Genomic DNA, 13,422 nt, shown 5'->3' with positions numbered 1-13,422 from the left:
AGAGAGGAAAGATGATTTTATGACCTCAAGTTGGGATCTGTCACCTGGTTCTTTGATTTACGTGGTCAAAATTGTTGAAGACGCTGAAGAAAGAGTGAAGTATCCCATGGGCAGGTAGAAAAGCAAGGAGCCCTGCCACTGAGAAATTTTACAGGATTGACTCCGGAAAACAAAGAAGGTAAAAAGCAAGTTCGGTGGACAAAGTAGAAAGACAGACTTGTCAGACTACTGAGAACGCAAATACACGGCGGCCAGAGAGAACTCCGTTTTCATTTCAGCTCCGCTACCAGATGTTAGCTGTGACCTGGCTTGAATTCACTAACCACTCAGAAACTGAATTTCCAAACTAGAACGTATGTATCATCCCATGGTTTGGAAACTGAGAAGTTTCCTGTGCTTCTAGGCCAGAGCTGAGAACCCCAGTGCCCCACAACCTAAATCAGAGAAACACCAAAGGGCGGATCATCCATCTCCAGCAAGAAGGGCCATTCCTAGAATTGACAGATACCAATGACCGCTCAATTCAGTAATGCTGTAAGGAAGGTTATCCCAGTATTAATGGAGAGAGAAGCAAGAGGAGTGCTAACAATACTGACTCCGTCTCTGGCCCACCATCTTGTTCATGTTTGCTCAGAGACCTCTATTGGCGCTATGTGTTCTGGGCCCCTTGGACATTAATATATATAAAACCTTAGAAATGCCTGCAAGGGCCGAGATGTAATGAGGCTTGTTTTGGCCTCCCATGAATCTGCTAAAGATAACAAAGTCTTTCTTCTTCTTGATGCACAGGTGGTAGGTACCATAAGATCTTATAGGTTAGCTGTCCATCAGGTGCATGCAAACCCCCTGGGGCGTGTGTGAGCCCTTTGATCTCCGTACAGTGTTCTTCTGCGTGTCTCCTTGTTTTATAAATCTGTGGACTAAGGTCCAGATTTTGTGGAGAATAACTCTGCAGCTGCCCTGGACTGTCCTCTGCCCGATCCCCCCTCAGTAAGTTACCCGGCATAAATCTCTGTGTAGACTATACGGAGTAGCTTGTTCCTTTTCCCGTCGCAAAGTGCCTCTCGGTTTGTGGGAAACTTTACTGTCTCTCCCCCGCCTTCTAACAAGAGACCGCCATCCCCTCCTATGGGTACCCTCAGCCTGCCCATCATACTGTCTCTCCACACTTCTCTACCCAGCTCCAGGTCCTGAAAGAGTGACTTCTGTGAACTGGAACACCAAGACCTCTAGCCCTCTGCCAGCTTCTGGCTAGTTTCAGCTACTGTGAGACACCAACAGGAAATGAAGGATAAAGAAGAGATATTTTGCAGACTATTTTTCCCCCTGGCTGACTTCCTGTCAGAGAGCAAGTTGCCCACAGCAATGTTGCTAAGACCAGAGCTCCTGCCAGGCAAAGCCTCTCATAGTTACAACTCTCTTTCTTCACATCCCTGCTGGGTTAGGAGACTCTAATGAACAATATTTAATATTTATTTCTTGATCAGTTGGCTATCTTGCATATTCTTAAAAGGCATCATTTTGAATGTCATTTCTCACCGCTCGAGGCACAAAAGCCATAGAAGATTTCATACAAGTTTAATGGACGTACTCCATCAGTTGTTTCAATATGTGGTGTGTGTGTGTGTGTGTGTGTGTGTGTGTGTATGCACGTGTTGTTGTATTGTATTTTGTTAAATTAAATCATGGATTTTTGCCCAGACTTTTTCTTCTCTTAAGATGGAAATGTAGCTAAAAACAAAAGTCAAACCACTGAACTTGAACATCTGTTTCCTTGAATTCTGGTTAATTGAAGTTGACAAAAATACGCATGCTGAGAGAGCAAAATAAAACATTTCCCATGGAAGTTCTGCCAAACAGAAAAGCAGCCTTGCAGGACCTGGAGAATATCAAGCATTGAGTTTTTTTCTTGACTCTGAGTACATTTTAGAAAAGAAAAATCCCCATGCTTCTGAGCCACCCCTGATGCAATTAGGAGGGCCTTTCGCCTGATCAGCCGGGCAACTGCAGCCAGCTCTGCCTGATGTCACCTTTGTTCAAAGTGCAGCTAGGCAAAGTGGGCCCAGTGAGTCCTTTACAGCTAATCTCACAGCAGCTGTAATTCGTGGTGCTGGAAAACACACAGAGAGCCTCAACATAAAATCTGTCACCTCCAAGTGTCCTTCTCCTATTCACATTCACTCAGGTTAGTTTCTCACGGCTCTCTACTTGCTCAGTATGATAATGGTAGGGCAGACATTAATTAGCTATTAATAGTATTTTTTAAACCTTCATCATGAGTATCAAATATTCTACAGCTCTACACAGAGGGCCAGGCCAGATTCTTCCCTGAAAACACAAAGTGGCTAAATTGGATTTTGCTCAACTTTTGTTTTCACAGAAGCAATCAATCATTATGGTTATTTTTATTATAACCATCTTTTAACAAGACTATTTTTCCAATTATACAGCAATTTATGTGGAAGAGATTGGCTTCGATGATGTCTAAGCATTCAACATAATCCTATGCAAATCACATGAAAAAAGGGTAAGTTCTTCTCTAAAACAAAGGTCTGTATCACTGCAATTAACCAACTGGAAGGTTTCAGAGCTTCCTCAGGGATGATAAGTAAAACTGGATCTATGTAAAAGAAAGCCAAGAAGGGAATGTAGCCAAAATACACAGATGAAGACTCCTGCAGAAGCAGGAGAGTTCTGGGGAACTCTGAAGCCCAGACATACGAGAATCAAGGAGTAGGGGGATGAGTTGGGCCTTAAGCAGGGGATGGTTGGGAGAACTCCACAGAACACCTAAATGGTTGTTTCTGGAGTGAGACCAGCAGAGGGATGTAGAGGGATTTTCATCTTCACCAGGGCAAGAGCGATGCTGCAGGAGACGGGCACTTCCCTGGTAGCACCTAGTCCCCAGAGAGGTGTTGGCACACTGGGTAGCTGGGTATCCAGTCACCACCTCTGGCAAGACCTTCCTTCCCATGGGATTACTGAAGGCAGACCAGGTTGAGCAAAGTTATCGCCCATTCAGTCATAAAAGCAAAGGTGAGGAAATAACCCATATTGCCATATACATGTACTATCCAACTTCACTAGCAGTTGTAATACCCAAAGAAATAAAGAGATCTTTCTCATTTTATGAGAGTAATTACTGTATTAAAAATATATATTTTAAGGGGCATCTGTGTTGCTCAGTCAGTTAAGCATCTGACTTTTGATTTCAGCTCAGGTCTTGCCCTCTGAGCTTACGGTCATGAGTTCAAGCCTTTCACTGGGCTCCACACTGGGCATGAAGCCTATTAACAGCAACAAAAAAAAAAACAAACAAACTATGCATTCTTGAGCCTCCAGCTTAATATACCCTTATACCAAAACATGTCAAATCCCATTAAAATGAAAATAATTACTTCATAGTTCATATTAGTTCATATTAGTAGTTCATATTAAATATTAAGTATTGTTTTGTAATACAACAATGTATTTCTTTGAAAAAAGTTTTGCTTTATAATTTGGCTGATTACTTATTCTCATAAACTCTTGTAGATATTACTAGAAAATGTACATATTATGCTCGCAAACAGCATTTGGACAAAGACTAAGGAAGTCAATCTTTAATTTAAAGGTTGGATCAATGTTAAAAGGATAGAATGAGTCAATGGTCATAATATAAATGAGATAACATTTTCAAAAACATTTTTTAGTCTAACTGCCATCTGGTATGAAATTATCACTGCTACAGATTGTGAAACTTTGAGTACTCAAAGTTTTCAAGCACATAATACAACACACAGCTATAAAAGTGGGACTTGGGACGCCTGGGTGGCTCAGTTGGTTAAGCGGCTACCTTCGGCTCAGGTCATGATCCTAGCATCCTGGGATCAAGTCCCATATTGGGCTCCTTGCTCGGCAGGGAGCCTGCTTCTCCCTCTGCCTCTGCCTACCTCTCTGCCTACTTGTGAGCTTTCTCTCTCTGTCTCTCTCTCTCTGACAAATAAATAAATAAAATCTTTAAAAAAAAAAAAAGTGGGACTTGATCAGAGTCATGGCACCCAGGCTGGGAAGCAGGACATACACAGATATGAAGACAATTAGTGACAGGGAAGATACAGGGAAGATATTCTCCAAGATTCTCCAGTTCTGCATAAAAGGTAAAACAGATAGAAAGTCTGGCAATTAATTAAGAGACAGAGAGAAGTGCTCCAGAAAGTCCAGCTAGAGAGAACAGGGTGTAAAATGGAAAAATATCAACAAATAACTGGACAAGATACAAATCTTTTTTTTTTTTTTAAGATTTTACTTATTTATTTGACAGAGAGAGACACATTGAGAGAGGGAACACAAGCAGTGGGAGTGGGAGAGGGAGAAGCAGGCTTCCTGCTGAGCAGAGAGCCCAAACCCAGGAGCCTGTGATCATGACCAGAGCTAAAGGCAGACACTTAAAGATTAAGTCACCCAGGCGCTTCAAGATACAAATCTTTTAATTCAAAGGCCAAACACAAATTCTGAATAGATCATATGTAGATAAGCCAGTGTTTGAAAATAATGACTTTGAGAAGGAGAGGCCAAGCAAAGGATGAGGGGGGAAAAGATGATGCGATAGAGTGAAAATAAGATTAAATGAGTAAAAAAGGCTGTAAACTAGACAAAGTGAGACATATAAATCGATCCACCCAAAAGGCGATGATATTTTAAAATATTTTCACCTGGCTACATTGCTTTGAAATATTTAAAACAAATCTCATAAAAAATACAAGAAAAAATTGAAAAATCCATAACTGTTGTAGGAGAACTTAATGGCATCTCTCCGTATTGATAAAACAAATAGATAAATAAAAGTAAATAAGGGTATCAAGGATTAAATAAAACAACCTTGCAAGGAAAAGGTCCTACCATGTAAAACAAACCACCATACCCCTACAAATGAAAGAAAATAAACATTCTTTCAAAAGCACATGAAACCTACACCCATATAGGATAGCTGTAATAAAGAACTCAATAAATTACAACCATATTCTCTAACTGCAAAGCAGCAAAAAAAAGCAGAAATTAAACATGAATTAGACTGTCTAGAGAATCTGTTAGCTTGGAAACTTTTATACTGTTGTTTAAATAACTATTGGGTTGAAAAGCAATCGAGCAGCAATCTGGCTTGTAAGGGTGAGCTTGAAAAGTATATCTTCAAAGCCCTTTACATAGGAAGGAAGAAAAATCTTTGTCCATATATATATTTTTTTAATTTTTAATATCTTTGTCCATATATATATATACACACATATATGTATATATGTGTATATAAGTGACATTTCACCTATTTTATGGAATACGAGGCAGATTTTGTTCTATTTTGTTTATATTAATTTTTGTTTAATTAATAATGAAGTGTACCTATATATTCCAATATGGAAGTATATCCAAGACAAATTACTAAGTGAAAAAAATGCAAGTTATAAAATAATACATACAATATGAGCTCACTTACTTTAAAAAATGTACATTTGTTTTTTTTTTCCCATTTTATTTATTTTTTCAGCGTAACAGTATTCATTCTTTTTGCACAACACCCAGTGCTCCATGCAAAACGTGCCCTCCCCATTACCCACCACCTGTTCCCCCAACCTCCCACCCCTGACCCTTCAAAACCCTCAGGTTGTTTTTCAGAGTCCATAGTCTCTTATGGTTCGCCTCCCCTTCCAATTTTTTTTTTTAATAAACATATAATGTATTTTTATCCCCAGGGGTACAGGTCTGTGAATCGTCAGATTTACACACTTCACAGCACTCACGATAGCACTTTAAAAATAAATAAATAAATAAATAAAATGTACATTTGTATATGTGTATAGAAACAGATATATAGATAAGAAAAAAACTTAGGGTGAGGATATGAAAAACACATTTAAAGGCTTAGAAAAAACCTAGGACAATGTATAGTGAATTATTAAAACCCGTACTTCTAGGCATAGGTACCTTTAGGGAAGTTTGGGGAATATTTTCATCTCTTGATTATAAGTATTTAAGTACTGCCTAGATCTTAACAGTGAAAATAAATTCACATATTTTTCTGAATAAAAACAACAAAATTATTATTTGACTTAGAATTTTCTATTTAGAAAACACAAAATATTTTTTTTAAAAGGCAGGAAAAAAATCACTCAAAATTCTACAAAATTCATCCATATCAGCCAGAGTGTGCATTATACAAATTCTTGTATTTGGAAATATCTGGGCCACGTTCTGTGTTCCACTCTGTGTATATTCTCCTTCATCTTCCAGGGATAATGTCAGAGTCCTGAATACTGACAACTAAAACTCAGAGTAAGGATGATAATAACCCACAGAAACACTAGGCAAAAAAGAAATACCCAATTTTTTCATTACACTCCACTGAATAAAGCACAGAAGTAGATTAAGTTATTTTAAAGAGCTTTTTCTATGAAAGTTGATATGTACAGATTATAATATTAGTATCCTTCTAGTCTCAAAAAAAAAAACAAACTTTAAAACACAGTTCTTTTCACTTCTGCAGCAAACTTCTAAGTTTTATACTTAACAAATGGCTCAAACAATTCAGTGCTGATTCTCATTCATTCAGTTGTGAACACTCTTTCAGATTCTGCAACCAATTCAGATTCCCTGGATTTCCTTTGAAAACATGTCCTTAGTTGATTCTTTCTCTACCTCTACCACACCCCCCACCCAGCCTCAGATGTCTCTGGAAGATTTCAGCCATAGTCTTTCCACTCCCATTTATCCCACCACAGTACTCTTCACAAAAGACCCAGTGTTATCTTTTAAAATATAATGCTTAAAATATAAATCATGTAATTTATTGCCTGGTCAAAAAGACGTTTGCTTGGTGATGTGGAGATCAAAGGTAAAAGGAATGTTTAAAAATAATAATAGTAATAGTAATAATGAAATTTCCTTACAATTTACAGCCCACTGACAAGCACTTGAGACAAGCAGAGTGACCTTCCTCTGGGAACTCAACCTTTTCATTGTGAGTACTTTGCTAAAACAAAAGGCAGCCTTAGCCTGACAGTAGCCTGACCTCCAGGATCCTGTAGGTCTTCTTTAACATGTAAAAATCCCTTTGTGTGGAGGTAGGTGGGGGATGGACTAACTGGGTTGATGAGGGAACAGAAGGCTAGCTGAGGAAGAAGCAGAAGCTGACACCCTGCAACCTTCCCCCACCCCCACTACTGGGTGGGACATAGGTGACATTCTTTAGGAATCTCCCAACTATCTTAATACCTTGCTAAGAAGGGGAAAATGACCTTGACAATGGCAAGGCCTCTGGTATCTGGTATCCTGTAGGTCTTCAGTATATGAAAGTTCTGTTGAAACCTCCCTTTTTCCTTACTTCCCCAACCCCATCCTATATTACCTGCCACCCCTCACAACCCCAGGGCAGCAGCTCTTTCTGTCCTTGGGTCCTGTCCCCCTGTCCCCCTGCTTTAATACACCATCATTTTGCACCAAAGATGTCTCAAGAATTCTTTCTTGGTCATCAGCTCCAGACTTCATCACACTGAACCTCACGTATATTCTAAAACTTCATCGGGGTGATGGGCATTAAGGAAGGCGCTTGATGTAATGAGCACTCGGTGTTAATGTGCAACTGATGAATCACTAAACTCTACCCCTGAAACTAATAGTACATTGTATGTTAATAAACTGAATTTAAATTAAAAAAGAAATCCCTTTGGATGGGTGCCCGGGTGGCTCAGTAGGTTAAGCATCTGCCTGTGGCTCAGGTCATGATCCTGGAGTCCTGGGATTGAGCCCTGCACGGGGCTCCCTGCTCAATGGGGAGCCTGCTTCACCCCTTTCTCTTCCCCAGCTCATGCTCTCTCATGCTCTCTCTAATAAATAAAATATTAAAAAATATATTAAAAAATTATTTTGGCAACTTCCTTTATCTCCCCCACCTAAAATACATGTTAGCAATCATCTGCCAAGTATATGGTCCACTGATAAACATCTAAAGAGACTAATGGTTTACTAGACAGTAGTAAATGACTTATCCTAACAACAGCTAGTCCTGGAAACCTTGCTTCCAATTTCCTATCACTAACACTATCACTAACCCCCTCCCAACTTAAAAGTATATAATCAGACACCCATCACAACCCCAGTGTAGCTCTTTCTGTCCCCCCATGTTTAAATAAAACCACCTTTTCTGTACCGAAGACATCTCAAGGGTCCTTTCTTGACCATTCACTCCTGAATCCCAATACTTTACATCACACAGAAAAATAAAAATAAAAATAACAATCCATACTCCTTACGATGACCTGCATGATGGAGTCCCTGCCTTGCTCTCCCTTGCTTACTCAGCTCTGTCTAAACAGGTCGTCTTGCTCCTCTTCCACACAGCAGGCTTACTCCCACTTAAGGTCTTACTTTCTACTCTTCCACCCAGGAAGATCAGTTCCATTTCTAAATAGGGTCATTGGCTCATTCTGTTGCAAATGTCATCTTCTGGGAGACTTACCCTGGCTGTCTGGTCTAAAATGGCATCCACGCTAGTGCCTGTCCTTACCCTGCTTAGTTATCCTTGGAGTCTATCACTACCTAATACTGAGTTATGTAAGCATGTGCTGTTTGTCGAGCTCCCTGATTAAAAGGTAGGTTCCATCACACCAGGGATTTTGTCTTGTTCACTTCAGCAGCTCTTGTGTCAAAAAGACTGACAGGCACATATAACATAATCCTGACACTCAATGAAAATATGTAGATGGAAGAGAGAGGCAAAGAGAACGGGTATTAGAGAATTGCCTAGGAAGTCACCTGCTGAGCCTGGACTATGGTGATGGTGCTAAGACAGAAAGAAGCATTCAAACTTGAGAGATATCTCAGGGGTAAAATCATCAGAGCAGGTGACAGACTGCACAGGGAGTGGGAGTGTGAGGAAAGGAAGGTATCAAGAACTGGTTGAAACAAGTAGATATTGTGCCATTGATTGAGATGGAGAACACGGACAGGTGCCCAGAACAGGGATGAAGGAGACACAGAGAGAATCAAGGTTCCTGAGGTGTTCAGCTTGGCACATGCTGCTTGAGAGGTGACTCTCAACCAATTTCCGGTCCAGAGAGAAGGGCATGTCATTTCAGGCTTCAGTTTCTGGGGTCAGCTCATCAAACATCCTGCTAGCAGGCATAGTATTGGAATCTGAATGTGGGCCTCACTTTTCATCAATCAGCTGTGTTGAGATTTTATCTCAAGTTGAACACTTTGAAGTCTTTCACTGAAACTGGATGAAAGGTAAGTTAGGCATGACCTGGCTGCTGCCATAATAGCCAGAAGTCATATTTTGTTGACCCAATTTGAGAGCCTTTTTCTTTAATAGAAGTATTTAAAGTTTCATATTTATTTTCAGAACCCTACCTATTTTATTCCTGTCAACTTATTTTATGTTTTCTAGGTGGACTTGTTCTAGTCTGGTTTTTCTACTCTTCTCTTTCCTCTGGCTCTATCTTTCACTAAGTTGACTAATTTTAGTTACTTTTTCAAACCTTTTATGGAGATTTGGGTGCAAACTTACAATATTCCTAGTGACTAGTTCCAGATTTAGAAAACTGAGTTGAACCCATATGTATATAGTTCCTCAAATCAGAAATAAAACAATAATGTGAAGCTCCGTCTGGGGAGGATTAGGAATTTAGTGTGTGGCATTTTATTTCCCCGCTCAGAAGGTTGCATCCTCACGACCCAATCACTCAAGCAGCAAATACAGAAGTCATCACAGGACTCTCCCTTCCTCTTTCTTCTCCATCAGACTTTTCAACAAATTACCTAATTCTACCTAGTTTCCCTTCTAAATATCCCTGGAATTTATTTTGTTTTCCCTTGTAACTACTTCTTACTCTTCAAGGTCCTCGCTTTTTCTCATCTGGACGTACAGCCTCTCAACTAGTTACCCTGCCCTCAATGCATGTTCTTGAGGAGTAGCGAGTGTTTGATGTAGCATGACATCTTTGACCCTGCATAAAACCCTTTGGTGATGTCTTGTCAACTTGGGATAGAGTTCCTACCCTGAAACACGGCATGTAACATCCTCTGAACTCTTACTTGCCTACTTTCCTGGCCCTGAACTTCTCCAGCCCATACTCTGGATTTCTTTTGATGCAGAAATGAGAAACTGTGTATATTCTCCCACATAAATGTTACATGTTTCTATTTTATTTGTCCCTATTGTCCTGAAAACTTGAATAAATATCCTTTCCATTTCCTTGGGTCTAGTGCTTAGACATAATGAATATTTTATATTTTAAGTTCTCTTAGAAGTCTGCTCCAACAGATGAACCATAGATAATACCAACCAACCATTTGTCTTGCTTTGATGCTACAATGATCTGCATCATTATTTTATCACTAAATTGGCCACATTTTAAATAACCATCTTTTTTCTGTTTGTTTTTTGGTTTTTTTTTTGTTTTTTTTCCAATAGACATTTATCCCTTTGAGGTAAAGGAACTATATTTATATTTTGCTATCTCTTTTATAGTACTAAATAACACAGCCACCAAACACTAGGTGTTCAAGACATATTACTGAATATAATTCCTGTCTGCTTCAAAACATGGTGAGAACTTTTTATGTTAAAAATTCAAATTTTGTTGTTGTTGCTATTGCTATTGTTACATCTTAGGAAAATATTCTATTTCTGGTTTTGTTTTGTTTTGTTTTTTTCATTTCAGTTTCATTTGTTCTGGTTTCCTCTCTAGAAAACCCCACTATTCTTCAGTTAGCTCTCTGCTCTCTGCATATTCGTTCCTGTGACCTTTACATTCCAATTTTTATTATTCAACACTGATTTAATTTTGTGCAGTGGAAGTTCTGTCATTTATTGTCTCCTGTCAGGATTTTAATTCAGCTTTTTTTTTTTTTTTTTAATTATATCTCTATAGCATACAATGCTTAAGAACACTTGTTTTGGAGATAGTCTAGTTTGTTGGCAGAGAGATCAGGTGTACGTGACCTCTTGCAAATAATTTATTCTCAGCTTCAGTTATCTGTAAAATGAAACTTATAGCAGTATCTACCTCACACACTTGTACTGGTTAAATGTAACAGCATACAGAAAGCACTTGGGAGCTGGGCACATTAAAATGTGCAGAAAGGGACATTCATTCCCTACTGCTGATGTTTCCTTCCCACTAGAAGAGCATCCCACAGAGGAATATTCCCACTTCTCTCTTCCCCTTCTTTCCTCCCTTCAAGTTACCTAAAGGTTTGGTAAGGAAGAAATTACCAGCCTTTCTTTCTTATTTTTGGAATCTCCCTGTCTATTTGAAGAGAGCCACATCTGTCCTTGATTGCTATCAGTTAAACTTTAAGTTTTTAATAATTGTGAGCAGTTTCTTTATTGTTTTTGAAACTTTTTCTTTTTTCCTTTTAAATCGGTGGCTCAAACTCAGGTGGTAAGAAGAATGTTATTTCTTGGACCACCTTGAATTCCCAGTATCTGATTCATTAAGCTGGGAATCTTGAGAAGGGGAAAAAAATAAGAAAAAAATTCTGGGAGATCAGTCACACCAGGAATTTGAGGAGTATGGCACCAAAGGGTGTGGCTGCCAGCCTGGAAGGCACTTTACTGGACAATGCCCACATGGGATTTTCCCTTTGTTCGCTATGAAGACTTTATATTTAATGCTTCTAAGAGGAAACTGAATGTTTCCCTCTAAAAGAATTTAATATTTTAAGAGTAAACTAAGAGTTCCAAGATTGGAAGAAACCACTTATTGTTCCATGGGAACATAACCCTACTTTCTATTTCATGTTCAAATATTTGTTGTTTTTATTGTGTTGTTTACAGTTCTTGCTAACATTTAAGTAAAAATAACTAAAGATTACACCTCTTATAGCATGCATTGCTTTCTTATTCTTCAGTCCTAACTTATAGGAGAGAGAATTTCTCTGAGCTTGAGCTAATCATGGATGCTTTACATCTTTCTGACTTGCTGGGACTAGCTTAACCCACGGAGAATGTCAGATGTTCGACAAAAACGCCTCTGTCAACTTGTTTTTCATGTAGCTCATCAATTGAAAAAGTTTTGGTTTTTTGTTGTTTTTTTTTTGTTTGTTTGTTTGTTTTTTAAGCAGTATGATGTGGTTTTAAGACTTTATTCCTCTTTTGGTTAATGCAACTCACATAACATAAAATTTACTTTGCTAAGTGTATGAGTTAATGCTTTTTAGCATATTCACAAAGTTGTGCAGCCAATACCACTAAGTCCAGTACAATTCCAACAGCCCCAGAATAAGCCTCATACCCATCCACAGCTACTCTCAACTCCCTTCTACCCCTAGCCCTGACAACAACTTTCTATCCCTATTCAGTTGCCTGTTTTGGACATTTATTATAAATGGAATCATACACTATGTGGCCTTTTGTGTTTGGCTTCTGTCAGTTAACATAATATTTTTAAAGCTCATCCATGTGGCATCATAAATTGGCATTTCATTCCTTTTTATGACTGAATAATATTGAAGTGTGTAGATATACCACATTTTGTCTCTCCATTCATCAGCTGATGGACACGCTGCCTGCTTGAAGACACCACGTATTTTTGATTGCTCCCTGCCAGGCAGTAATCTTTGTGTTTACAGGTCTTCCTGGACGCTGCACTGTTGGCTAGGTAAGTCTCTCTAATTCTGAGACCCAGTGTTAGAAAGAGCATGTCCTTGCCTCCAAATGAAAGCTACAGTCTCTGTTATCATGTTTATTTGCAAGAATAGTGATAGAGTTTGGTCTCCCATCTGTATTAATATATGTATTTTTTAATTTAACAATTGGTTCAAACCTGAGTAGAGTAGAAGGGTGTAATTTATTGGGTCATCCTGAGCTCCTGATAGTAATCAGTGTAAGCAGTGAGTATGAATCTCAGCGTCGTTTTGCTGTTGCTGTCATTGCTGAGGCTGTTACCCTCATCATCTCAGCTGGACCCTTGCATTTCAGTCTGTTCAGTTTTTACAAAGTCACACTTGGGTTTTAGAAAGTTCTTATCTGTTTCCCAGATATTAGTTTCAAGAATAACAGCTTGGCGCACCTGGGTGGCTTAGTGGGTTAAGCCTCTGCCTTGGCTCAGGTCATGATCTCAGGCTCCTGGGACAGAGCCCTGCATGGGGCTCTCTGCTCAGCGGGAGCCTGCTTCCCTTCCTCTCTCTGCCTGCCTCTGCCTACTTGTGATCTCTCTCTCTCTCTCTCTCTGTGTCAAATAATAAATAAAATCTTAAAAAAAAAAGAATAAAAGTTTATAGAATTTTTTTTTAAAGATTTTATTTATTTATTTGACAGACAAAGATCACAAGTAGGCAGAGAGGCAGGCAGAGAGAGAGGAGGAAGCAGGCTCCCTGCTGAGCAGAGAGCCCGATTCGGGGCTCCATGCGGGGCTTGATGTGGGGCTTGATGCGGGGCTCGATCTC

The sequence above is a fragment of the Meles meles genome, chromosome 15 (assembly GCF_922984935.1).
Source record: "Meles meles chromosome 15, mMelMel3.1 paternal haplotype, whole genome shotgun sequence".
NCBI classification, from domain to species: Eukaryota; Metazoa; Chordata; class Mammalia; order Carnivora; family Mustelidae; genus Meles; species Meles meles.
The sequence above is the reverse complement of the archived record's forward strand: the minus strand, read 5'-3'. Positions refer to the sequence as shown.